General features: G+C 37.3%; 1 protein-coding gene and 1 non-coding gene across 11 annotated transcripts in view; both read left to right on the forward strand.

Annotated features, from left to right (window-relative positions):
* Window positions 1-26596, forward strand: part of RALYL (RALY RNA binding protein like) — a 682789-nt gene that overhangs the window by 407398 nt on the left and 248795 nt on the right. The gene's annotated exons all lie outside the window — the stretch shown is intronic.
* Window positions 16738-16810, forward strand: TRNAV-AAC (transfer RNA valine (anticodon AAC)). Its single transcript has one exon. It is a non-coding gene; the product is annotated as a tRNA-Val (tRNA).

A 26596-nucleotide genomic window follows, 5' to 3' on the forward strand; every position in this document is an offset into this window, starting at 1 on the left:
ATGTCCTACTTGTGCAGATGTTTTATCTTGGGTTGCTTGTAAGCTGTGAAAGTTGGGAAAATAGACTAAGTAACATGAGGCTTATTGTCTGTCAATACAGGATCTCCATTTTGGCTGCCTTTTTGTTTTGTCAACCACTTTTATCTTAAATCTTTGCTACCTACATAAAGGACAAGCGTTAACGCACACAATAAGGTAGATCCGAGTGCCTTACGTGCAAATGTGAGGTTGACGTGAAATACACTGAGGCTGTCTGTGCCCCTAGTGACAAAAATATAATTCCCTTTTACTGCATCTGCCAGCAGGGTGTACTGTATTATTTCCTTGCAAGAATTCCTACATACTTCTCATTTGAATGTCTGCAAGGCACTTAAGGTATTTCTACATATGTATTGCAAATACAGGGAGACTTACCACACACTCTTTAAGAGGTTATTGTCTCTGAAATTGCAGCACAGTTTAATAAGGTTGTTTTCCATCTATTCTTATTCCCTACCTTAACCTCACATCAATTTGAAATCCATCGATGTGTCACAGTCGGGATTTGTTTCCAAGAGAAACTTAACTGTCAGGCTTCCTGTTCCCTTTTAGAGGATAAAGGATGCTGTATTGCTTTTACTTATTAGATGTGATAGATGAAGGAAAACAGCAAAAGCAACAAATGTATAAAGGCAGGGAGGTAGATCTTTCAAAAGCACTTTGGTGCCACCATGTGGTAAAGATGGGGTATTTCCAAAAATATCTTGGGACATTGGATTCTTGAAACATTCTACCTATATATACAATTTTTGTTCCATTACCTTCCTAAGATCTGGCTCTCCCATTATCCTTGAAAAGGTGAACGTTTGTTATAAAGTAAATCAAGGGAAGTCTCGGAAATTGATTTGGAGAACATTTTACTTTTCAGCCGAAGTGCTTGCAGGCTCTCTCTTTCTCTTTCTCTCTCTCTCTTTTCCCTTTGAATGTTAAAGAGGGAGAAAGTCTTACCTTACAAGCTTCATTTAATTATTTCCAATAAAAGAACATTATCTTTGAACTAAATCAATACCTCTTACTTAGGTTTCCATCTTAGTACACAACTTCAGGTGTGCATATCTCTGCTTTCTAATAAAAGACCATCTTGTCTCTGACTCTGTTTTTTGTCACAAACATTAATATGGTTTACTAGGAACTAGGCACCATTCTAAGCAATCCATAAAAACTAGCAGTTGATCCTCTTGACAACTCTTTATGCTAGATACTGTCACAACAACCAACACCATCATCATCCTCAGACTCCACTTAAACCCTGTGCTCTGCTCCCTCTTCCGTAGACCACCCCCCTTCACTGTACTTTGCCATGGCTTAACTTGCTGCCCAATCCTATCAGCCTCTGACTTCTGCAGTCTTCCATAACTAATGTTCTCAGTATACAGGCTCAGCCCTGTTTAGTTGTTTAGTTGATCCCAACCAGGGTAGGTGGATTCATGTCAGTAACCACAGTGTCATTCAGTCCATTGGATCCATCACTGGTCCTTTGGCTCCAAACCTAGATTCTACTGTGCTAGTGACGAGCCCTGTAAATGCTCAGGTCAACCAGTGGTCTTATTCTTGTTCACTGTGCTGTTGGCCCAACCACATGAAGTCCTGCCTCAGTAACCTAGCACACCACCTCTCCCGTGGGGAAGAACACTACCTTGGTTTCTGACCTGCTCTGAAGGACTCAGCTGTGATGCCTGTAGCCAGTTGACATCCGTCCACCTTTCTGTTGAAATGCCCCCACTCCCAGGTTAAGTCTACCAGAGCCAAGATCAGATAGCCGGAGCTCACTGTGGAGTTATTTAGTCTGTGGGTACACCCTGTGGGAGCCAGCCTCACACTTAATGTCCATTCTGCTAGCTCCCGAACCCCTCCTAACTCCTCCTCAGCACATACTATGTTATTAGGAGCTCAGTAGGTTTTGTATGCAAATTGATCTATGTCTTCTCCATTGCTTTCTGTTGCTTAACACCCCCACTTGTTTTGGGTACGACCCTATTCCTATGATGCTCCTCCACCCTCATACACATGTTAGATATTGCCTCTTTCTTTAAAACACTGCTGGTATTTTCTATCTTTCACAAAGCTTTCTCTGCAAATTAACCCGAGGTGGAGCATTTACAAGCTTCAATCACAAGAAATAGAATATATCATTGCCAGCAAAAATCCTTCAATTATTTGAGCAGGAAGATGCCATAAACACTAGTGACCTTGCTCTTGAGAATAGCCCCTAAATGTAGTGTTGAGTTGCCTATGGGTCTAAAATCTTGGAATTGAGAAAGACTGAAGATGTTTTTTTTAATGTTGTTTTAATTAAAAAACACAAGAGCATAGCTTTGGAGCCTAGTATCATTCTGTGTGTACAGAAAATAACTTAATATGAAGTACTGAATAATTTAATTCGATACTATTTTAATTCTCCCTTGAAGGTACCAATAGGTTTTAAGTTCTTCTGTACAGAAGTAAAGAGTCTTTCCATTGCATGCACATAATTCCAGCATGCCTGGTATATGCTTCTAAATGTTTATGCATCCTGACTTTGCAAGACCAAGGATTCTTATACATGGCCTTGTGCTTTTGTACAGTTAATAGATGTTGTCTCTAGATCATGCATATTTTTTTGCAAGAAGAGTATAAAGTCTAGCCATTAAAGAGCAATATACCATATATATATATACACACATTTATATATATATATATATATATACACACATTTATATATATATATACACACACACACACACACACACACACACATTTGGGGTCTATAATTATATATAGGGGGAAAAAACTCAGTGTGGTATAGTGGAAAGATTTGGAGTCACAGAATTGGGTTCTAATTCTGCCCCCAATTGTATTAATGACTTATCAGCATTTTATTTCAGTAAAAACTTTTTATGTAAATTGAAAATATAATTGTCTGTTTCTGGAAGTGGGGTGTGTGTGTGTGTGTGAAGATAAATCAAAAGTGTCATGCACATGACTGCCACATTTTAGTTATTCTATAATGGATTTTTAAAGTTTTAAACTCAGTTTAATAAAACTAAAACAACATTTCTCTTTTTTGCTCCTTCTTGTGTCTTTCCTAATTTTCCTTCTTCTCTTCTCTTCTTTTCTTCCCTCCTAAGGGCAGGGAAAAAAAGCAGTAAATATGAAGAAAAAGCAATATGCGTTGCACTTTTATAGACCAACTGCTTAATTTCCTTTGACCCTCTCTGGCCAAAGTACAGATATCAACTGCAGTAATTCAGTACTGAATTTGGGAACGTTTATAATGGCCATTTTGGAAGGAGAGTAATTAAATATTAATTCAGACCCTCAAACTGATTTTCAATTGCAGAAATACATCTCTTATGTTCCAGGTTAAAGACAACTTGACAATGTATTGATTTAGCAAAATAACAGTTCAGGAAGTAGGAGTCTTTGAGTAGTGGAAAGGACACTGGCCAGGTCAGGAGGTCTGGGTGTGGTTCTGGGCAGGTCACTGGCGGACCATTTTTCTCCTGTTTTGGAGACACATAAAACTGGATATCTTTTTGCTCTATTGGATGCAGTTCTTGTGGGAATAAAAGGAGACAAAGCCTGTGCATCTGAACAGTTTTTAGAAACTATGAAGCGCTCTAGCCATATAATGATTTATGAAAGTATTGAGAAGGGTGCAATCTAAGATTTGTTCTCAATATATTAATAGAAACTAACAATGTTCTTTCCTCTTTCCCTAACACATATACCTTTGAGACTTTCCTGTAATGCTTTTTTATTACCACAAAAAAACTTTTATCCATGGCTTCAGTAGTCCCTGCTCTTAAAATGTCATTTACCAGACATTATGAAAATACGTCTGTGTTGGGTTTTTTTTTAACAAAACTTATTTTATATTTAAAAGAAACAAGCTTCCTAAGGCCGTTTAATTCCTATTTAATTTAAATATGCACCTAGTTAATGAGTATTTGACTGATAATCACCTTGTAAAAAGCATGAAAGTAATTTATGCTGGAAGACTGAAACATTGGTGACAGACCAATTTTAAGGACATATAATTTTATATATATCTATACACATAACATAAAACCCATACAAATGGGGCACTTGGGTGGCTCAGTTGGTTAAGTGTCTGCCTTCAGCTCAGGGCATGATCACAGAGTCCTGGGATCAAGCCCTGCATCGGGCTCCCTGCTCAGCGGGGAGCCTGCTTCCCCCTCTGCCTCCTCCCCTCCCCCTGCTTGTACTCTCTCTCTGTCAAATAAATAAATAAAATCTTTAAAAAAATACAAATGGGGAAAATATGTATCTTTAATATAATTTCTAAATCAAAGTTGAATCGTGTCAGATCTGCAGACAGTTGAAGATTTGCGAGCCACCAGTCAATAGCCAAACAAACTATCCGAATTGTTCTGAGGTGGTCTAGAGATCTCTCTAAGCGACCCAACATTGTGTGTGTGCTGTATAATTCTGGGACACTTACTAGAGCCAGAACTAGTGTTCGGGGGGTATCAATATTAAGACCTATAGTTTGAAAGCTTTTTCCTTAGTGTGGTTCTGGATGAAGCCAATTCATACACACACACTCGACCAATAATATTCCTTCTTTCTCCAAAGAAATTTTCTGATTTACAAAGGATATTTCAGCAGCATACATTCATTTAAAATTGGAAATCGGGTCTGATATCCAACAGTTTTCTCAAATGTGTTTCTGCTTGTCTGCAGCCCTTAGCCAGCCAGAGTCCCGTTCACTGTGCAATCTCCACTGCCCTCCGTTCCGAAACTGTGGCAAGCAGGGCCATTCGGTCAACGGAGGCCACTGCTTCAGCTGCCCTGGGCCCTGAGCTTGAGAGAGACCCACTCTGGCCTCCTCACCTGGTGAGGAATATGTAGGTCCAAAATGTGAGCCCACTCAGAACCTGTATCCTTCTTCTCAGCAGGTGTTTCTCAAGCACTGAAGAGGGAAAGGGCTCACTTTTGTCCCCACTCTATTAAATCATTTGATAACATATGATAAAAATAAACTCCTACAGATATAAAATTTATTTTAAAAGATGTATAAATTATAAGCTCGCAGGTTTTTTATTCTTAGCCTCAACAGAGCTAAAATTACTGTCACATTGCTGTAAACTTCCTAAGCTTCTACTCTCAATGTTGGCAGCTCTCTCCTTGAGTTCCAGTAAAAGTTTGCAGACGGCAGCTACCCACGGACATGCTGAGTAGCACCACTAGAAACCACAATGTCATACCCGAGACTCCAAAATTCCCTACCCAGAGGCCTCCCTACCCAAACTGGCTCCAACAGCCCCTCCTTCAGGTTCATTCCCCCAAGGGTCATGATGAACCTTAGCCCGGGGATAGCTGTTGGTGGAGGTTGTGGGGTTGTGGCTGGAACACATGTGGCATGTGGGCCAAGGTGTCCTCCCAGGAAGACATGAGCCCCTCATGCAGGACGGTGCCTAGGATGAGAAGAGAGGGGCCCAGGCCCCCAGCAGTTCCTCCTTGTACCCTCTCGCCCCTCCCCTGCAAACATTAGAGTCAGGCTGAGTTAGCATTTCTGTCTTGTCAGTGCATCTGTGCCTCAGCCACCGTCCAGCCCTGCTGTCTCTGAAGTCCAGTCTCCCCGGAACTGCTGGGCCAATCCTATAGTTCTCTCGGCCTCTCCTGTTGTTTCCCCAGGGCTTTCATTTTCTATGCAGTTGTTTCCTCTTTCCATCCACAGTTATTTCTGTTTCTTTCTAGTTGAGCATGATCCGGTTAAACTATAAGGAGGTTCTTAAAGGGAAGTAAAGTGTGTATATCCTAAATTTGTAAGTTCCCAAGATTTTTGTAGGAATGACACAGATTTTCCGAATTCTGCCTGCTTCAACACCTCTTTGCCAAGCTGCCTCTGAAAGGTCTCTGGAAGGCTCTGACCATGGACCCCGGTCTGCCATGATTCCTCAGTTCAGCTGAATTCAGCAGAGACATGTTGCATACCTGCAAGGGGGCAGGCATTTCATTGGGCCCTGGGAGTATAATGCTGCCTAAGACCAAGCCCGTCCACTCAAGGAGTGTGCAATCTAATTGGTCTTTTTAAAACGGATGTGGAACCTGAAGTCCAGGTAGTTGAGGCAAGTTACCCCACATTTCACAGTTAGTGTGTGAAAGGAGAAGCCTCAAACCAGGACCTTGGCTCAGAGTCCAGGGACCTTTCCTATTGTCATTCTTCCTCAAGCTAGCAAAAAGTCTCAATCATGTCGGTCTTAGCTGCATACTGTATGTATTCAACAGATCTATATAATTAGGAGGTTCTACTAAGTCTCCTATAACCCTTCCAATTTGTTGGAATCATGGAGTGATGGAAGGAGTCAAGGGCTAGATATCACACCCCTCAGGTGTAACAGCATCTTACTTTAGTTTCTCCTTAATCAACTTAACCTCTCAACCTCCGTTTCCTTATCTGTAAATTGGGAATCATGTCTACTTCATAGTATTAAAGAATTAAAAAAAATAAATGTCAAAATTCTTATCACTGATGCTGTGTTATATTAGGAACTTGATAAATGAAAATTCCTTTCTCTTTCTCATCCATTTCTTGAAATCCAAACCCTTGAGCCCAGTAGGTGTGAATGCATATGTTAAGAATTTCAGCTAGGGGGTGCAAATTCACTGTAACTGGTGCCTGGTTCAATACTGGACTTTTTTTTTTTTTTAACAATAGACTATTTTTGCAGGAATAGTTTTAAATTTGTAGAAAAAAAAATGAGTAGATACTTCAGAGTACCTGTATAATACCAGCCCCCTCATGCATGGTTTCTCCTCTTATTGATATCTGATACATTTGCTCTAGTTAATGAACACATATTTATCATTATTATTAAGCAAAGTCCATAGTTCATTCAGATTTCCTTAGTTTTTACCATATATACTTTGTTTCTTCCAGGATGTCATCGAGGAAACCACATTACATTTTATTGTTTTGTCTCCTTGATATCCTTTCAGCTGTGACAATTTCTTAGACTTTCCTTGTTTTTGATGACCTTGATAGTGTTGAGGAGTACTGGCCATATATGTTCTAAGATGCCTTTCTTACTGAATTTTGTCTGCTGTTTTTACCAAAATTAGACTGGAGTTATAGATTTTTGAAAGGAAGACCACAGAGGTAAAGTGACATTCTCATCACATCATACAAAGGTACATTCTGTCAACATATTTAGAACTGTTGATGCTGACCAAAGGATCACCTGGCTGAAGTAATTTGTCAGGTTTCTCCTCAGGAAAGTTACTCTCCCCCATTGCCCTCCCTATACTGTATTCTTTGGAAGAAAATCATTATGCAAAGCCCACCCTTAAATAGTGGGGAGTTAGGCTCTCCCTCTTTGGTGTGTAGCTGCATAATTTATTTGCATTTATAAATTTATTCAACTATTTATTTATATTTGTATTGAGTCATAGATGATTATTTTGTTTGGGGGTTATAATCCATCACTACTTTGTTTTGTTACTCAGATTGTTCCAGCTTTGCCTACTGGGAACTCTTTGATTTGTTTCCTCTACTCTGTGACATATCCCCATCAGTGTGTGTTGCGTGTGTGTGTGTGTGTGTGTGTGTGTGTGGTGTGTGTGTGTGTTGTGTTTTTGTTTGTTTGTTTGTTTGTTTGCTTTAACACCTCCTGACTCCCTAACACTACAAGAGGCTTCAGGCTCATATTGCCTATTACCTGCCCCCATCCTAGAATCAGCCATTTCTACAAGGGGTTATTCTTTTTAGTGGAGAATGGCAGTGGAAACTAAGATCTGGGTATTGGGTGTCTTGTTACCAGAGTGCCATTTCCTTAGACATTTGGATTTTAATGCCCAATGGTGTTATTTTATCACAGGTTATCCTACCTTGCAGAATATGGAAAGTGATATTTTAAGAAAATACCACTGAGTGCTTTTTGGAAATATTTTATTCACAGAAGGTTACTAGAAAGTAAGTATCTTGTGGCTTGATGTGTAGAAAATGTCATTAACTTCCTAGGAGTTGCTATGTATATCAAAGAGGTAAAGTGATTATTTTTATAGGCAGTAAATGTTAATATACACATTTTTTCCACTTTGCCAACACTTTTTCTTCCTTTCACATCTTACTTTTTATGGGATTGAGGTGTTTTCCAGAATGCAGGACTTTGTGTTTTAAAACCAAAAAAGTCCTGAGAAAGCCCTGATGAGGGGGGCACCCTACACATAGCGCTTATAACAATTATAATTAGGCCGTAGGCATAAAGAGACTTGGGTAGAAATACGTAAGTATGTGTATTTGTACGTGTGCAGGTGTACAAATAGATACTGACATACACACACACTGCATGAAATTTGGGAATATATCTGAATACTTTCGCCACAGTACCTATGTATAATGAATGCCTCACAGTGTGCACTCAGTAAATATTTGCAAATTAAATGAGTTATTGATTATATTACTTAATGAATCCATCTCATGTTTGATTAATGTGATAATTACATGGTCAAACATTCTGTTAAGTATTTCCATATTACATTTCTGTTTTTGGTAATATCTGTACACTTTCTTTATCCTAGTAGTTCAGTATACCCACATTTTCTCTAGACTGTAGGTATATTATAATGTTGAAGATAGTTTAGAAACATTACTGTTACAGCCACATCTGTGGTGGGCTCACACTCCCAGTAATACAAAGTACTATCATCCTGAAAGACTAAATACGGGATTTGTATTTATGAGCTTAAATGGTTTATCCTAAGTTTTTGATTATGTGTCACTCTTTGTTTTTTAATAAATTTGCTATCCCCATTTTTAAAAGTTTATTTATTTTTAAGTAATTTCTGTACCCAATGTGAGGCTCAAACTCACAACCCCAAGATCAAGAGTCACATGCTCTACCACTCCCCTTAAAAAAAAATTTATTTGTACATGTGTCTTACTTGTAAGAACTCTTTTCCTAATAATACTATTAGCCTGTCTTCTAACAGACACTGAATTTTTTTTTCTCTCAGATCATGGTTTGTCTTGTTTGCCATATAGAAGATTTTTATTTGAGGAATTTTTGTTTGTTTCTGGTCATCCAATGCATTTATGACTTATTTATTGTTTCTGGCCGTGGTGTAATTTGTGAGACTTAAGAAGATGTTTTGTCATTGTCGTTGTTGTTACAAAAAAACAGCACCAAAAATGAACCATGTGGTTATCTGTGTAGTACCCAAGCCATGAATATCTGGCCATCTCCCGTTACTGGAATGGCAAATGTCACAAAATCACAGCAAAAAACATAGTCCCTGTTACAAAGTCCCCCATTTGCAGGATTTATTAATAGTCTATAGAGCGCTTGTCTATGAGCCAGAACAAGACCACTAATGCATTTTATATAGCCAGTAAACAGCCATTACCTGCTTGGGGAAGTAACTACAAGAAAAAAAAAAGATCCAACCTATTACTGTATTTCAGAAGGAAACAAACAAGGACTCTAAAAAACTATAGGCTTCAATATTTCTTTTTGGGTCAATATGATTCTTTTATTCGAGGTACCTCATTTTCTTTCTATTACAACAATATAAAAACTTTCAGAAAATGTACAACTCTGTGCTCCTTGGGAGTACTGCTTTGTAGGGTTTGGTGAAAAGGGGAGAATTACAAAAATCATTTAAATGTCCTCCGAATAAACAAGGGATAAAAAGAGGAAGACAACTTTTGTTCAATATGCTTGGAACAGCGTTGCTAATGTCATTTTAAGAAGCATGCTTATGAATCCACAGTGACAGTGTGCAAAGAAAAAAATATTGTCACTGCATGTAAATTGCTTGTATTTTCCAGTAAATATAATTTAGTGATGGTAGTAAAATACACTGTGCAGAATGGATTCTGTTCACTCTTTCCTTTGAAGGTGGCTGCAAAGTATGTTTACTTGTGATCCAAGTTCATGGAGTGTGGAAGCTCTTGAAAAGATTAGGGGCTTATGAATTGCTTTAGGTAAAGAAGTTAATCAAATGCTGGAAAATATAAAATATCTAAGTAAACACATAATTTCAGTATAAAAGATTTTAAATAGGACGAGTTATGCTTGTCTTACAGAATTATGATCAGAAACGCTAAAGCCTCTATTTTTGTAAGAACTGAAAATGAATTCTTTAAAAATATCAATTTTAGCACAGTGAATTTCGTTGGAAACAGAGCAGAAACATAAAAGATATACTTTAAAAATATATATCTCTGAACTTCTTTTTTTAGAATAAGATATTTTATTTATTTTTATATTATATATGTGTCTTTTATAATGTTGTTTTATTTTTTATTTTTATTTTTTCATTATATGTTCAGTTAGCCACCATATAGTACGTCATTAGTTTTTGATGTAGTGTTCAAAAGAAGTCATTGATTCTAAATGTTATTCCAAAATTTTGGCAGAAAGCTCATGTGATATTTTCTTGACTTTTAATGATATTAATCATGATAACAACAGAATCTACTGAGTACTCATCATTTGCGAGACACTGACTCTTAGGTATCCTGCATGTAGTAACCAACTAAAGCCCCATAAAGTCTCCAGCATGAGCTGCTATTATTATCCCCATTTTAGATGAGGAAGATGAGACACGGAGGGGTTAAGTAAGTTACGGGAGGTCGTACAGTAGCTGGAATAGATAGCAGTTCAAAGTAGATCTTTGGTAACTGGTCTCAGTAAACACAACTGTAGAAGTCTAGGAAATGAATAAAAAAGATGTGTGAGTCACTGACTAATGTGATGCAAAAAAGTTCTAAATTGTTATTTTTTTTAACCATTGAAACTGCATTTTAATGACTAGAGACACCCTCTAGAACAATAACTCCTTAACTGTGGCATGTAAAAGAATTACGGGTTAAAGTACTCTCAAAAATTAGGTTTCTCACAGGATACCTCAGAAAGACCCTTGAGTTATGCAGAATTAATGAAAAGAGAGAACTGCCAGGTCTGTAAATTATGGAAAGTCGACCCTGGAAGAAAATGTAGGCAATATTTTGAGCCCATTTCTCATTTTCCAGATCAGGAACTGACTACAAAAGAAGAGAAATACTTTGCTCACAGCCACAGAGAGCTCATTGGTAAATGGACCTAGGTCCAAACTTAGATCATCTGCCTTGCAAATTAGATTCCTCTCTCCCCTCTCCCCACGAGAAGGAAGGAAGGGAGGAAGGAAGGAAGGAAGGAAGGAAGGAAGGAAGGAAGGAAGGAAGGGAGGGAGGGAGGGAGGGAGGGAGGGAGGGAGGGAGGGAAGGGGGGGAGGGGGGGAGGGGAAAAAGGAGAGAGAAAAGAAAAAAAGTGAGAAACATGCCTGAGATGTAAAGTGAGATCCACCCTGGAGAAGGCACAGAAGATTTTAGGTTCCCCTGACCCTCCTGAGAGCTTTTAAGAGACCAGGTCACCCTGCACTGAGCAGGAGGCATCAAGCGCTCAGAGCTGCCAGGCCCTCGCACCATTCATTACTCCCTTCTGAACCACTTTCCAGACCCACACTGGACTCTCCTTCCTGACAGGTTTATATTGTTTCTGTCTCTGAGCTCAGGGTCCAGTTCCCATTTATGGCTCTGCCCTTTGGCAAAGCACTAACCATGCTTTTCATACTTTGCCTGACCCAACCCAGGCTATAAGCAAAAAAGAAAGAAAAAAAAAGGCATCATAACCAAAATTAATAATAATAATAATAGTAACGGGTTTCCAAGGCTGCACCGTTAGAGATTCTGAGTGAGTTGGCCTCGATGGGCATAATTACCTGCACTCTCAGGTAGGTTTGTTGCAGGCTAGATGGGGCAGGTTTTGTTCCCAGGCCTCTGCTGGAAGAGAGAACAGTTGCCTTGTTGAGAAACACAGGGAGATTGCTTACGATCTCTCTCAAAGTGAAAAAGGGATCTCCCTTACTAAAAAAGGCGAGAAGAAGCTCATTTACTAGCATTCGACAAACAATCTTCCTTAAAGTGCTAATGCATTTGAGAACAAGTTAGGCAAGATTTTAAAGCCCTGAATATCTTTGCCAATAATTACAGAAGCAGCAAAGTAGAAGTGGTGAGACCATAGTGTAATAATAATATTCCTACTAAGCTAAAGTTTACCATAACTTTCCATGTACCTGTCACTGTGCTAGGTATTTTTCTGTATTATTTAATTTAGCAAATATTATTTTCTCTCTCTTGCAAGGGGAGATTCTGAGACTTAGAGAATTTATGTGATCTGCCCAAACTCACAAAGTAATAGGCAAAGGGAAGATGCAGACCCAGTTGCAGTCTGCCTGGGAGCTTCTGGTCTGTATCAGGGCTTGTCAAAACTGAGTGTGCACACCAGCCACCTGGGGATCTTGTAACATTGCAGATTCTGATTCAGGAGGTCTGGGTAGAGCCTGAGCATATGCATTTCTACAAACCTGTTGGGAGATGCCAATGCTTCTAGTCAAAGCCAACTATATAATTTGCTGGGTCCAGCACAAAATGAAAGCATGGGACCCCTGGTTAATAATTTCTGAACTGCAGAGCATTAAATCAAGTACAGGTTCTTCTGAGCACAGGCCCTGTCCCACTGCACAGGTGGTAGACCCATGGAGCTGGCCTCCACGCTGGGAGGAGCACTGGGGAAATCACTGTGACATGGAAGTCCGTCTTGTTCATGGATCTAGCTAGTGCTCTTCATAAATGCTTGGCAGTAGTGGGAGATCAATAAATATTTTTTATGTATGAGTTTTGTTTTAATTTTAGCTATACATTATAAATACATGATTTCCATGCTTATCTCTCACGTGAGATTTTCTCAAGTTCGTGCACCTACTGTGCTTGGCACATACAATTCTCACAGTAAAGGCTCAGTCTTTAGTTGTTGCTGTTGTCGTTAAGAATACTAGCTTTACTGTTAGTGTAAGTATTAATGTGAGTATCAGAATTAATCTTGTAAGAACAGAGAAAAAGTTCATCTTTCTATTCTCAAAGTTTGTGCTAAAACTATACCAATAAAATCACAAAGGCCACCAGGCAACATGGGTCTTCCATGGCTTGAGGTTGCTTTGCAGAATCTGGAAGACACACAGAGATGGACTCTGGTGCATGAGGGGTGGGCCCTATTCCTGACATCGCCCCCATCTTTCCAGGTAGACTTGGGTGCTGCCTCTTTGATCTTCCTCAGGAATAGGTTGCTTCGCTCATTCGTAGAGTCATCTGGAGGTTCTTAGATGCTTAAATCTGGAAGGTACTTCAGATGTCATTTAATTCTACAGACAGCTATAAAATCAGAGTGAGCTAGCTTTAGTAAAAGAGGGAGGACACAGTCAGATTTTTCTTCCCTTTTTTCCATTTTCTTTTTCTGAACACATTTACATATTTTAGATGGTAAAGAGGAGGCTGGGCATGTGGTGCACATGGAATTTTCTGACCTGAGTAAAACCACATCTCCCCGATCCCTGTCCTTGAAGAATGACATTATAAATTCCTGTAAGATCAGCCCAGGCAGAAGCAGCAGAAACCACTTATTTCTTTGTGTGCTGCTGGATTTTCAGTCTTCTTCACAGTGCCTGGTGGCTAGTAAGTGTTTCAGAAATATTAAATATATATAAGCACATTTCCTTTTAAAGTAGAATCATCTTATACAGTTCCACTGTAAGATACTTTGTAATATTTTGAGGAAATTGTTCTAAGATGGATCATTATTCTTTTCCTATACTCTTTTATCAAACCGAGTTTACTTTACATAATTTAACTAGTCTCAGAGAAAGGTTATGGATTCTTTCTCACCTCTTAGCTCGTATTTCCCAACTGCATCAGCTTTCAACACCCCTTTCCCTGCTATCATGTTAAAAAAATTTTTTAAGAAAAATAAAAAGAGAAAAGTAAAGGAAAACCAGATAGTGGTTAGTGGTTAGTATGGGCTTTTGTACAAATAGGCAGTCAATGTCAGTGTGAATTTATATACTACCTTCTTCCAGAAAAGAATAATAACTGCTTAAACTCTCAAGAAAAGTTTTGTAGAGTTAAATTAAGTTTTCGTACTCAGCTTAAACAATCTACTACAACTCTAAGTCAATAGGTTCTACAAGAACGTGATTGTAGAACTTTCAAAAAGTACATGAACCTTATAAAACCAATGTCACTGCTAAAACAGAAGGTTTTTAAATTACTTCAACGTTTGCTGTACTCATTTAGACTGTAGCTGGCAGTAACCCCAAGGACGCAAAGAGAGGGTACACTGGAAAGAGTGGGTTCTAAATTCCAACCCCCCCAAGGCATGACTATCATAGATACGTGTAATGTATAGATTCCTAAACCCCCAAGTGCTAATTATAGCCATTATTTTCAAGTTTCTTTTCTATGAAATTAATTATCTTCGATCCCTTGGCAAAAGCTTCTCTAGTCATAGCACTTGCTATTCCTAAAGTTATATCTGCATAATTATTGTTAATAACATCAACACTTTAATTTAAATGTTTGAGTTTAAACCTTACATGCATAGAGTTAATCAGGAGAAGCCACGGTGAGTTAATATTATTGCATCAATAATAGAATTTGGAGAGAACAATTCATGGTAAAGGTAGTAGTGCGTGAAAATTGGAGCTTTCCCGCTTTCAGAATGAGAGGAAGGATGTGTTTGATGCCACAAAGCAGAGAGAACAGTGGGTGGTAATCACCTAGAGAGAAGCAAGGGAAAGCTTATTTCAAGTTATATTTCAGGATGAAGGGCTTGTTCAAAATTTATTCCAGGAGGAATAGAGAAATGTTTGCTTTATTGGTAATGTCAAATAAATCCCAAGAATGACTTTCCTTGAGCCCAGAATTCAGTTTCAGACATGAAAATTCATTATTTATTGGGCCAGGCTATGTTCCAGGCTTTGAAAATTTTAGAACCTAATCGGGGCCAATTAGCTGAGCTGGTTTTTTACAGAGTGTGTCATCGTTTCCTAGAAAAATTGGCAGCAACAAATGTGGGGAGAAGAAGAGTGTCCTTAGAGTTAATGTGTCCAGGGGTCGGGTCATATGCTCAACAGAGTCTCATGTACATTAGTATAATTTTTCTAGAGAAATCCCTTTTAAAGGCCGTAAAATAAATCCCTGTGTAATTTCCTTACTGTCCCGTGGGAAAGATCAAAACACCAATGTGGTATATAGACTCTCCCAACTTAAAGTCCTGTGGGTCATGAAAAGTCCATGTACAAATAATGGGGGAAAAAAGGAAGCAGAAACACTTTTTAGTTTGAAAAGTAGACATCCACAGGGTGCCTGGGTGGCTCAATCGGTTGAGCCTCTAACTCTTGGTTTTGGCTCAGGCCATGATCTCACGGGTCATGAGAATCAAGCCCTGTCTTGGGCTCTGCCCTCAGCAGGGTGTCTGCTTGAAGATCCTCTCCCTCTGCCCCTCCCCTCACTCATGCTCTCTCTCTCTAAAATAAAGAAATAAGTCATTTTTTAAAAAAAAGTAGTCGTCCATGTTTCAAGTCATAAGATTTGAGGTATATATCCCAAGAAGTTACCTGTGTGGAAAAAACTCTCAGTAAATTTATTAGTGTAAGATCTGAAGTCTTACGAAAAATAAAAATTAGCTAGACACTTCTTTTCAGCTTTCTGATGTAGTCATGTGAAATTTCAAGTGTATATCTCCTTTTAAGGTATAGTACACGTCACATATGCTTAAAAATTTGAGATACTTAGGGCTAACTAAAAGTCAATTTCAATATGCAGTTTTCACAAACAAATGATAATAGTGATAGCTCTAACAGAAATGTAAGTGTGGCTTTGAAGAAAGAACTTGCTCTTCATTTTATTCTGTCATCAAATATTAGTTCAGTTCCATTCCTCAGCTATGACATGAAGTTAGATTTGTTCTTTTATTTACCGGTTAAACCCTCAATGGTAACATGTTGTTCATTAGGTAAAGGATTAATGCGCCAAATTATAATATTATTCTAAAAGCATGAAACACTATTTTGAGCTAGTTCACCTGAAATAGTAATTACTGCCTATATTCAATTTTAAAAGGCATTCCTTGTGTATGAGAAGTTTGGTGGTGAGGATAGGTGTTTCTGTGAAATTAATAAATCCCTAAATTAGTATTATTTTTTATCTTGGTGGAGAATTCAATAAACTCTTTATGTAAATTGTTACTATGTATTATTTGAGTCTGTGGACCAGGTCCTCACACTTCAAGCATTCTCATCCCTTGCAGTTCTTGATATCCTAAATTAGTATTTTGAAAAAGATTTCACCTCTTATAAGGGTCTCTCTGTCGCCCAGGGGTAAGCACCAATAGTAAGCAGAATTCGACTATACTCTCTTAATATTGAGATCATTACTGACCTTGATAGTTCTTTTAGACAAGTATAGGGAGAGAATCCTCAGTTTGAATGCATTACGGAGAGAGTGTGAGGTGGAGAACATGGAATCAAAAGATTACAAACAGCTCTTTGAAGGATTTTCGTCATTCATTTAAGTTAGAGAACACGTGAGGGCAGAAAATAACTTAATGTTGAACGTACCGACGGAAAGCGGCATGCGGGAATTCCAGAATGTGCCACCTGGCAGCTGAATCCACGTGCCTACATTGTGCTAATTCTGCCTTGTCAGTACAATTCAGAACATCTTGAAGAGCATAGAGAATTAACTCCCCTTCTCGACTGCTGTTGTAGTATTAGTTTTGGCCACACGATGGAGACCTTTCTTCACTTTTCCTCATTCTGATGTTTTCAAGAAAATTCATCCAAGTAAATATTAGATGTATTAAAAACATTTAGAGGGTTTCCGTAGTGTAGCGGTTATCACGTTCGCCTAACACGCGAAAGGTCCCCGGCTCGAGACTGGGCGGAAACAACCCTTCCCCTAGAATTTAAAAATAAATAAATTAATTAATTAATTAATTAATTAAAAACATTTAAACTGCTAGAATAGTCCTCTGAAAAGTTTAGGTTCCATTTGATAAGGAAAATGAAAATCAGTGAGTATCCATAACCAGCCACAAATTATTTCAGATGAAATTTGAGATTATTGAAAAATATTAATTCAGGAATAATGATTTTAGTAATTCCTTAAAAAGACCCTGAAAAGGCATAAATATATAACTTCATGAGAACATAATATTGTTTAATAATGACTGATTTAATACAAACTTTGAAAGACTAAATCAAGTTTTGAATGTATTTAAAATAGGAGAATGATTGTACACAAACATATTACTAAGTTATTATATGTATGTTTCTGCCAAGTTTTAATATATAGGACCAGAGATTATCAGCCTTTGACATTAGATCAATGATGTTTTAGAATAAAATAATATTATAGTTGCTGGTATTGGTGAACACCTTACAGTTTTCTATGGTTTCACAGGCTTTATTTTATGCGATGCTGAAGGACCATTCAAATCCCTATTCCAGGGAAAATTTAAACACCTGACAGATTCTGGACAAAGTAGAAATTGTCACCATTACCTCTTTTCACCTTATGTATTTACACTACCGTGGTATACCCTTGTTCTTTAACAATGCATCTTCAATTTGATACCCTAAGTATGTTACAGTGCTTTTAAATTATTGCAGCAATAGAAGAATGAGTTTTGTCACTTCCGGACTGGGTTGAATGATGTAAAAAGGGCTCTGAAATCTTAAAATTTTGCATTCTTCTCTTCAGTTCGAAGATCCCATTTTTTTTTTTCTCGCTAGGTGGTACAATTCTTTTGGAATAGTCCTTCTCCTAGACTGTGATACTTTTTCAGTTCTCTGTTCAGAATTCGGATCGCTGATATTCCTCTCATAAGTGAGCTCTTTGTGCTAAGGCATTGATTCCAGGAAGCCTCCTCAGTGGTCATGCATTCATTCCTAACCTGTCACCTAAGGTCCTTTCCCCTAACAAGGAAAAAAAAAAAAAGCCTTGTTGAATTCACCGACTGGCCGGATTGACAACTTAATGGACAATTTTTAATTTTTCCTCACAGTCTTTCATTGATACACATAACATTTCTTTCTTCCTGAAATACTGTGTTCTCCTAGGTTTCCTGCTACACTTTCCCTCTTTTTCTCAGTTCCTTTTCCCTGTCTCCTTCACTTCTGACTTCGTATTCTGATAAGTACCAGTTTTATTTCTCTAGTTCAGACCTCTTCTCTAAGCTCAAATATTACAGCTAGAATTGAATCATGGCACAGTCATCCATCCTCTCATTGGTTCGAGTCAGAAACCTGACTCCCCATTGAAAACCCACACCCTCTCCAATTCATTAACATACCTTGTCAATCCTGTTTCAAATGAGACAACCACTCAATCACCGTCTTTCTGTCTCCATTGCCAACAGTTGATCCACTCTGTCATTCCCCAGTTCAGACTGTGCGATTAGCCTCCTAATTGGTGTCATGTCTTTCTTTCTTCCCCATCTTTTAATCTGTTCCCTAGAACCTCAAAGTCATCCTACAAAAATACAAGTAAACATGATGTCCTTCAATGTAAAACCCTATAATGACTGTTGGATACAGAATAAAATTTTAACTACTAACCTATTCATATGGTCTAATTGGTACTTCCCTCTCCTCCTTTATCTCAAGTCTTCTTCTCATTTTATAGTCACCAGCCTTTATGTGTCTTCTCAGCTCACAAGTAGCACAGAATGTCCTAGGATGCAGTTCCCATGGCTCTTTCTCCTCTTTCAAGTTTCAAATTAAGTAATACCTCCTTAGAACAGCCTTCCTGAGTATCCACTGTGATCTCCCCCAGACAGAATTGTTTATTTTCTTTAGTACTTCCTGATTTGTTGGCATTTGTTTGTCTTCATTCCCAAGTTATAATATAAATGCCTTTGAAAGTAGACTAATGGCTTTTGCTCAGTAAAACATTTAAATCCTACATAGTAGGTAATTATTAATATTCACTAAAAAAGTGAGTAGGTGTCCTTTTTACATATATCAGCCCACATGGCAGTTAAATTCTGAAGAAATCACCATGGAACGTGACAAGCAAGGTTATGAAATTTTATTGACAAATGTGTTGACGTAGACAGCTGCAGATGGGGAGGTTCATTTAGCTAGCGTGTTGCCAAAGAAAACCCCAAGTGAGAAGAAAAGGAGAGAGAGAAGACTAATGGAAAAGACACAGCATTTTGCTTGAGAATACGCAATCTCAGATTGAAAGATAGATGAAGGAAATTTGGCAAAAGTAGAAAGAAAAACAAAAATATTAATGGTGAAAGATCCCATTTCAGTGGAGTAGCCAGTAAGAGAAACATGGAAGATAATTTTATGAGATCCTGTAACTGGCATATATATATATATAACATAATTGCAATTATAAATATCACAATTACCCCAATTCCTGATTGAGTCCGAGAAAAGCAGAACATTTGATTATGCCTAGGACTTCAGCTCAGAATTATAATATATTGGAGGTGACCACAGAGAAAATCTAGATTATTAAAATCAAATCCTCTTAATCCCTTCCCCGGTTTTTCTCTGTAGCACATATCACCTTCTAATACTATGTAATATTTATTTTGCTATTATTGTCTGCCATTGCTCTAATGTGTATGCTCTCAGAAGGCAGGGATCTCCATCTCTTTTGTTCACCCCTGTTAGACAGTAGATTCTCAATAAATGTTTGTTGAGTGGATAGAAATAAAAATGAACTACAGTATTTTACCTACATATTGGAAAATACTACAGAGAAAATAATTATGAGAGTGGGGGAAAAATACTCCAAAAATGTGCATATACTTGGGCTGAGAAACTATTTCTGGGCATCCATCCTGGGAAAATAAGCAAGCATACAAGGAAGTTCATTGCAACATTTTTATGATATAAAAAATGAGACCTAACAATCCTCAATAATAGCAGAGTTCTTCTTTTTCTAATTGAAGAAAAATCTCTTTAATGAAAGAATTCACCTAAAACATTATGTTCTCCTTGGTATTTAATAGTGTTTAATTTACAAATTTCATTAAATTCTCTTTTGTTAACTTTGTCCATCATCATAAATGTGACCTAAGAACTGATATACAATATACCATTGCTGTTTGAAGGGTTTGTAGTCACCGACCTGCTTGGACCTTTAACATCTGAGTATTAGCCAGTCATAAAAATGTTCCCATGCTTTGTTTTTTTGAATACTTCAGATTTTTCATTTTTAGTTACTGAGTTAAAATTTATTCCATGCCAAGTCAAGGGACTGCTAAAGGGGAACAATGAACATTTTCGGGTTTACAAAATACCTTTCATAGATGGTGTGATAGGGAAAGTGATTCCATAAGATGTCTACATACTAGTTTCCAGAACCGGTGAATCAGTTACTGTGAATACATGACAAAGGGTTGCCGATGTAATTTAAGTTAGAGACCCAAAATAGGGAGATTACCCTGGAATATCCTCGTGGGTGCCCTCTAATTACCTGAGCTCTTAAAAGTAGAGAACTCTCTGTGGACAGAGGTCGCACAGATACAACAGGAGGGAAGATCAGAGACACCTGAAGTGGGAGAAGGACTCCAGGCACTATTGCCAGTTTGAATACAAAGAATGCAAATGAGGAATGCAGGTGGTTTTAAGCAGCTGAGAGAGGCTCCCAGCTAACAGCAATTCCCAAGTAATGGGAACTCAGCCCTAAAACTACAAACAGCAGGATTCTGGTAATAATCTGGGTGAGCCTGGTAGCAGGTTTGCCCCCAGAGTCCTGGGATCAAGCCCCGCATTGGGATTCCTGTTCAGCGGGGAGCCTGCTTCTCCTTCTCCCTCTTCCACTCCCCCTGCTTGTGCTCTCTCATTCTCTCACTCTCTCTGTCAAATAAAAAAATAAAATCTTAAAAAAAAAAATGAGGATGGATGAAGCAGAGGAGCAAATCAATGATATAGAAGATAAAATTATGGAAAATAATGAAGCTGAAAAGAAGAGGGAAAGGAAAGTAATGGACCACAAAGGTAGACTTAGAGAACTCAATGACTTGGTAAAACGTAATAACATTTGTATCACAGGAGTTCCAGAAGATGAAGAGAGAGATAAAAGGACAGAAGGTTTATTGAATAAATGTATTCTCAATAGCTCAAATGACATTTGATTGCATACTGTTTTAGTTGCTGTAGTTTTATAATATATTTTGAAATGGGGAGCTCCGTTTTTCTTTCTCAAGACTGTTTTGGCTATTTGGGATCCTCTGTGGTTCTAAATGAATTTTAGAATTTTTCTATTTGTGTAAAAAATGGCATTGGGATTTTAATAGGGATTGCATTGCATTTGTAAATTGCTTTGGGTAGTATGAATATTTTGACAATATTAACTCTTCCAATCCATGAACATGGGATGTCTTTCCATTTATTTGTGTGTTCTTTAATTTCTTTTATCAATGTTTTGTAGGTTTCAGGGTATAAGTCTTTATTTCACAAACTTATTCCTATGTATTTTATTCTTTTTGACACTTTATAACTGGGATTGCTTCCTTAATTTCTTTTTTAGATAGTTTCTTCTTAGGTATAGAAATGCAACTGGCAAGAAGACAGACATATAGACCAATGGGACAGAACAGAGAATCTAGACATAAACCCACACATATAAGGTCAATTTATCTTTAACAAGGATTCCAAGAACACACAGTTGGAAAAAATAGTCAGTCTCTTCAACAAATAGTGTTGGGACAACTAGATATCCATATGCAAAAGAATGACTTTGGATCCTTATCTTTATCTTACACCATACACAAAATGGAATTCAAAATGGATCAAAGACTTAAACATAAGACCTGGAACTGTAAAGCCCTTAGAGGAGAATATAAGGAGCTTCATGACATTGGCCTGGGTAATGACTTCTTGGCTGTGACACCAATAACACAGGCAAGAATAGCAAAAAAATCAAGTGGGACTACATCAAATTTTAAAGCTTCTGTACAGCAAAGGGAATAATCAACAGAATAAAAAGACAATCTAAAGATTGCAAATCATATACCTGATAAGGGTTAATAAGGAAAATATGTAAGGAATTCCTTCAAATCAACAACAACAACAACAAAAGAACAGAAAACCTGATCAAAAATGGGCAAAGGACTTAATAAGCAGTTCTCCATAGAAGACATACAAATGGCCAATAGGTATATGAAAAGGTACTCAAGGGGTGTTTGGGTGACACAGTCAGTTGAGCTTCCAATTCATGGTTTCGGCTCAGGTCATGATCTCAGGGTCGTGAGATCAAGCCCTGCCTCCAGCTCTGGGCTCAGCATGGTCTGCTTGAGACTCTCTCTCCCTCTTCCCCTCCCGCTCCTGCTTGCTCTCTCTTTCTCTCAAATAAATATATAAATCTTTAAAGAAAAGGTACTCGATATCACTAATCAGGAAAATGGCAAACTAAAGCCACAGTGAAATATCACCTTACATCTGTTAGAATGGGTGTTATCAAACAAACAAAAGGTAACAAGTGTAGGTGAAAATGTGAAGAAATTGGAACCCTCATACATCATTGGTGGGAATGTAAAATGGTGCAACCATTATGGAAAACATATGGAGGTTCCTTAGAGAATTAAAAATAGAACTACCATCTGATCCAGTAATCCCACTCCTGGGTATTTATCCAAAAGAAATTAAATCCAGATCTCAAAGAGATATTTGAATTCCCATGTTGATTGCAGCACTATTCATATTAGTCAAGATGTGGCAACAACTTAAATATCCATTGATGGATGAATCAATAAAGAAAATTTGGCATACACATGCAATGGACTATTATTCAGCCTTTAAAAAAGGACATTCTGCCATATATAACAACATGGATGAACCCGGATGATATTATGCTAAGGGAAATAAGTCACAGAAGGTCAAAGAATGAAAAATTCTACTTAGATGAAGAATTTAAAATAATTAAATAATTAAAATAATCAAACACACTGAAGAATAGAGAGTAGAATGGCTGTTGCCAGGGGCTGGGGGAAGGGGAAAATGGGATTTTCTCTTCAATGGGATAAAGTTTCAGTTATACAGATGATTAAGCTCTAGAGATCTGTTCTGTGTTATGCTTATAGTTAACCACACTTTATTGTACACTTACAAGGTTAGATCTCATGTTATATGTTCTTACTACAATAAAAAAAAATTATGGTATAAACAACAGACTGATGAACTTGACACTAATCCCAAGTAAAATTCTAGAAGACAAAAAAGTTTTAGAACATTCTAGAAAAAAAGTGATCGTGAGAGGACAGCATGAAGCCATAAGCCCCACACCCCATTTCCTTTCCTGATAGTGTCACTAAGTTGATAAATTAGATAAATGCCTTTCTAACATCTCTGCATTTCAGCAAAATTCAACTGATTTTCTTTTTTGACTACTGACAATCCAGTAGGATCCATATTTATATACATCTATAACATAATACATATATTATATATAATAATATATAAACACACAATCTACTCTTTTCTTTATCTTTCTGTCTGAACTTTACATTTAGTATATTCCAATATAGTAGTGACCTTGACTTATTCTAGCTGAAAGCAATGTTAAATGCTATTATTTTGTAAAGTACTGCACAGAGACTATTTAGAAGATAGTTTTGTGCAAAGCCTTATGAATATCTCCAAACAAGCATTATTTTGAATAGGAATGAAGGAAAGTTTACCCAGAGGAATATACAGTGTTTTCATTTCAGTGACATTGAATTCCCACTACACATACTCCTGTGGCCTTGAATAAGTAACTGACTCAATATGATTCCATTTTCAGAGCACGGCTCTCTAATGTCTTCATGGCATATATATTGCATTTCCATTCAAAACGGAATAGATTTCAATTTAAATATCTATCTCACAAATTTTTATGATAGTAACTGCAATTTGACGCACTTCTTCTGGCCATAAAATTGTGGAGAGTTTAACCATAGATTTAGATAGCATAAATTAATTTCTTCACTACAACTGATAGAATTGGGCTTTTTTTCCCCTGAATATTAATTGTGGTTGTTAAAAATTCTAGAGACTCGGTCTTGAGTGCATCTCCATTTAATGCTCTTTTCTAGACAAATGCTATAAACTGTATTTGTATTACTTCAAAAATCTCCTGTTTTGAGAAGTAAAGTTCATAGCTAGATATATCACAAGCTGATGACCCCTAGGGTTTGGATGTTAGGGGATGACTACTTATCACATCAGGTAAATAAAGTAGAAACTGAATCTTTCTTTCTTTCCTTTTTCTTTTTCCTTGCTCTTTATTTATAGCTGCACAATTTGAAATACAAAAGATAGCAATAAAAATCACATTTTAAAATATACTTGGTATTTGATTGAAATACAATAACTTTACAAAACAAGGTCTTGATTAATTTCACAGATAAATTTTTTTTGGTAAGAATATATATATATTTTTTTAAGATAAGAGAGGATAGTAACACATCATGAATATTTAAAACAAGATAATACCAACAACAACAATGATGACAAAGAACTTAAAAACAGGCAATGAGTCAATACAAACTAAAGATTAAATTTCAAATGATGTTTGGGAAATGAAGACCAAACAGCTTATTTTTGCATAAATGCTAACTTTACTTGTCATATTATTCCAAATTAGGGCAGGTGAGTATGTGTGCATCTCAGCTGTTTTTACTATTAATACAGAGGCATCATGGCATTATAGAAAGAGCTATCAAAGACTGTAATCAGTCAAACCTAGATTTGGATCTTGCCCCCATTTACAATTGTTTGGATTTGGGGCAAGTTACTTAACTATTTTAAGCCTTGTCTTCAAAATAGAATTCTAAGGAGGGTTGACTAACGATCAAATGATATAATGAATATAAATAACTTAGCACAGTTCCTACCAAACAAAATACTTCATTAATTCGTAGTACTGCACAGAGACTATTTAGACATAATTGTAGTTGTAAAGGTTGCAGATGAGACGAAGATCCAACCTAGGTGTCAACTTTTAATATTAAACTAGATTAGATTAGGGGGCTTGGGCGGCTCAGTCAGTTAAGTGTCTGCCCTCGGCTCAGGACGTGTCCAGCTCCCCGCTCATCAGGAGGTGTGCTTCTCCCTCTCCTTTTGCCCCTCTCCCCCACTTGTGTGCGTGTGCATGCGCGTGCGCTCTCTCTTTCAAATAAATAAATAAAATAAAATAAAATAATAAACTAGATTAGATTAGGTTGGAATTTTATTTTTACATCTTTTTTGTGCATGATTTCCAAACTGAAATGAGAGTACATATATAAATAACATGCTGTAATCACACAGATTTTATGTGCTGCCCCTAAACATATCCTCTTCACTTATCCTCTCTCCGTGCTTTTGACCAACACCTTCTGTCTGCAACTATATCTCCCCCTGTCTTCATATCTGCTTTTCAAAGGCCTTAATGCATGAGTGGAAACCCAGCTGAACCACTGTATCTTCCATGAAGCCTTTTCATGTATCACAATTTAAATAAATCTGTCCCTCTCTGTCATGCCCCAGTATTGTTTAAATATTTATATTTAAATATTTATATTTAATATATATTATATTTAATATATATATATATTTATAGCTATTATGAAATGTTTGTCTGCCCCATTACACCGTGAGCTGCTGGAGCCAAAATACAACATGAACTCAATTTTATATTTTATATTCTCCATGGCTCATAACACAGCCTCGTGTACTCAGTACATTTATTCGTTCACCACAACATTTTCTAGCACTTTCCATGTGTGAGACACTGAGGATACAATTTAAAAAACATCCATGATAATGGATAATAATAACAAGTAAACGTTTACACTAAGGATTTTACTTTTCTCGTTGTCGAATTTTCAGCAGCCTTTGCCATGAAGAACACGGTTGTGAACCTGAAAAAAAGGGGAACATCCCTAAGTACTAATGAAAACAATTCTCATAAAGACCATGACCCACCGTGTAAGAAGCTCAGCACTCAGGTCAGAGTGTACTGACTTACTTAGTAAAAATGTAAAATTAAATTAAGGGATTAATAAATTAGTCATCATGTTTCCACTAGCAACCATCCGTTCTTTCTAGGTCCAGGGACCATAAATTATACTCAGGAGTGAATGGGAACCACTTGGAGCAGACTCAGTGACAGCTTTATAAAATGTCAGTAATTAGGGATGATAGAGAATAAATAGCAGTAAGAGTGGCAAGCTGGGCCTTTCAGTGGGAGAGCAATAACTCCTTCCATGTCAATAGACTCCAAAGGGTTCATGTTGAATAGAAATAAACATCACCAAGGATGAGCATGCCTTGAATAAACAGTCCTTTGTAGCTACAAAATTATTCAGCATCAGCTAAGATGAATGCGGTTATCATGACAAACAGCTATAGAAACAAAAAAGGACCACAGACAATGAGAATGAGCCACAGGGTTTACACAGGAACTGAGGATCTTCACCATGTTTCTGAGTTGAGAACGCTGTCAAATATGTTTGTAAGCTCTCTTTACCAAAATAAGAATTCTATAACTACTTAGAAGGGATTTTTAATAGGTAGATAAAACTTCACTGAATATGGTTTTATAGATAATTGAAAGACATAGTCTATATGTTGTGAAAATTCAGCCATCAAGACCCAGGCTGGTGGAAACATCATAGAATTCAGTTGTGCATTCAACAAGAACAGTGGGAATAGCAATACTAAGGAATAATTCCAAAATGCCTTCTGC

The sequence above is a fragment of the Callorhinus ursinus genome, unplaced genomic scaffold (genome assembly GCF_003265705.2).
Source record: "Callorhinus ursinus isolate GAN/ISIS: 27379988/994484 unplaced genomic scaffold, GSC_fseal_2.0 scaffold5, whole genome shotgun sequence".
Taxonomy (NCBI): domain Eukaryota; kingdom Metazoa; phylum Chordata; class Mammalia; order Carnivora; family Otariidae; genus Callorhinus; species Callorhinus ursinus.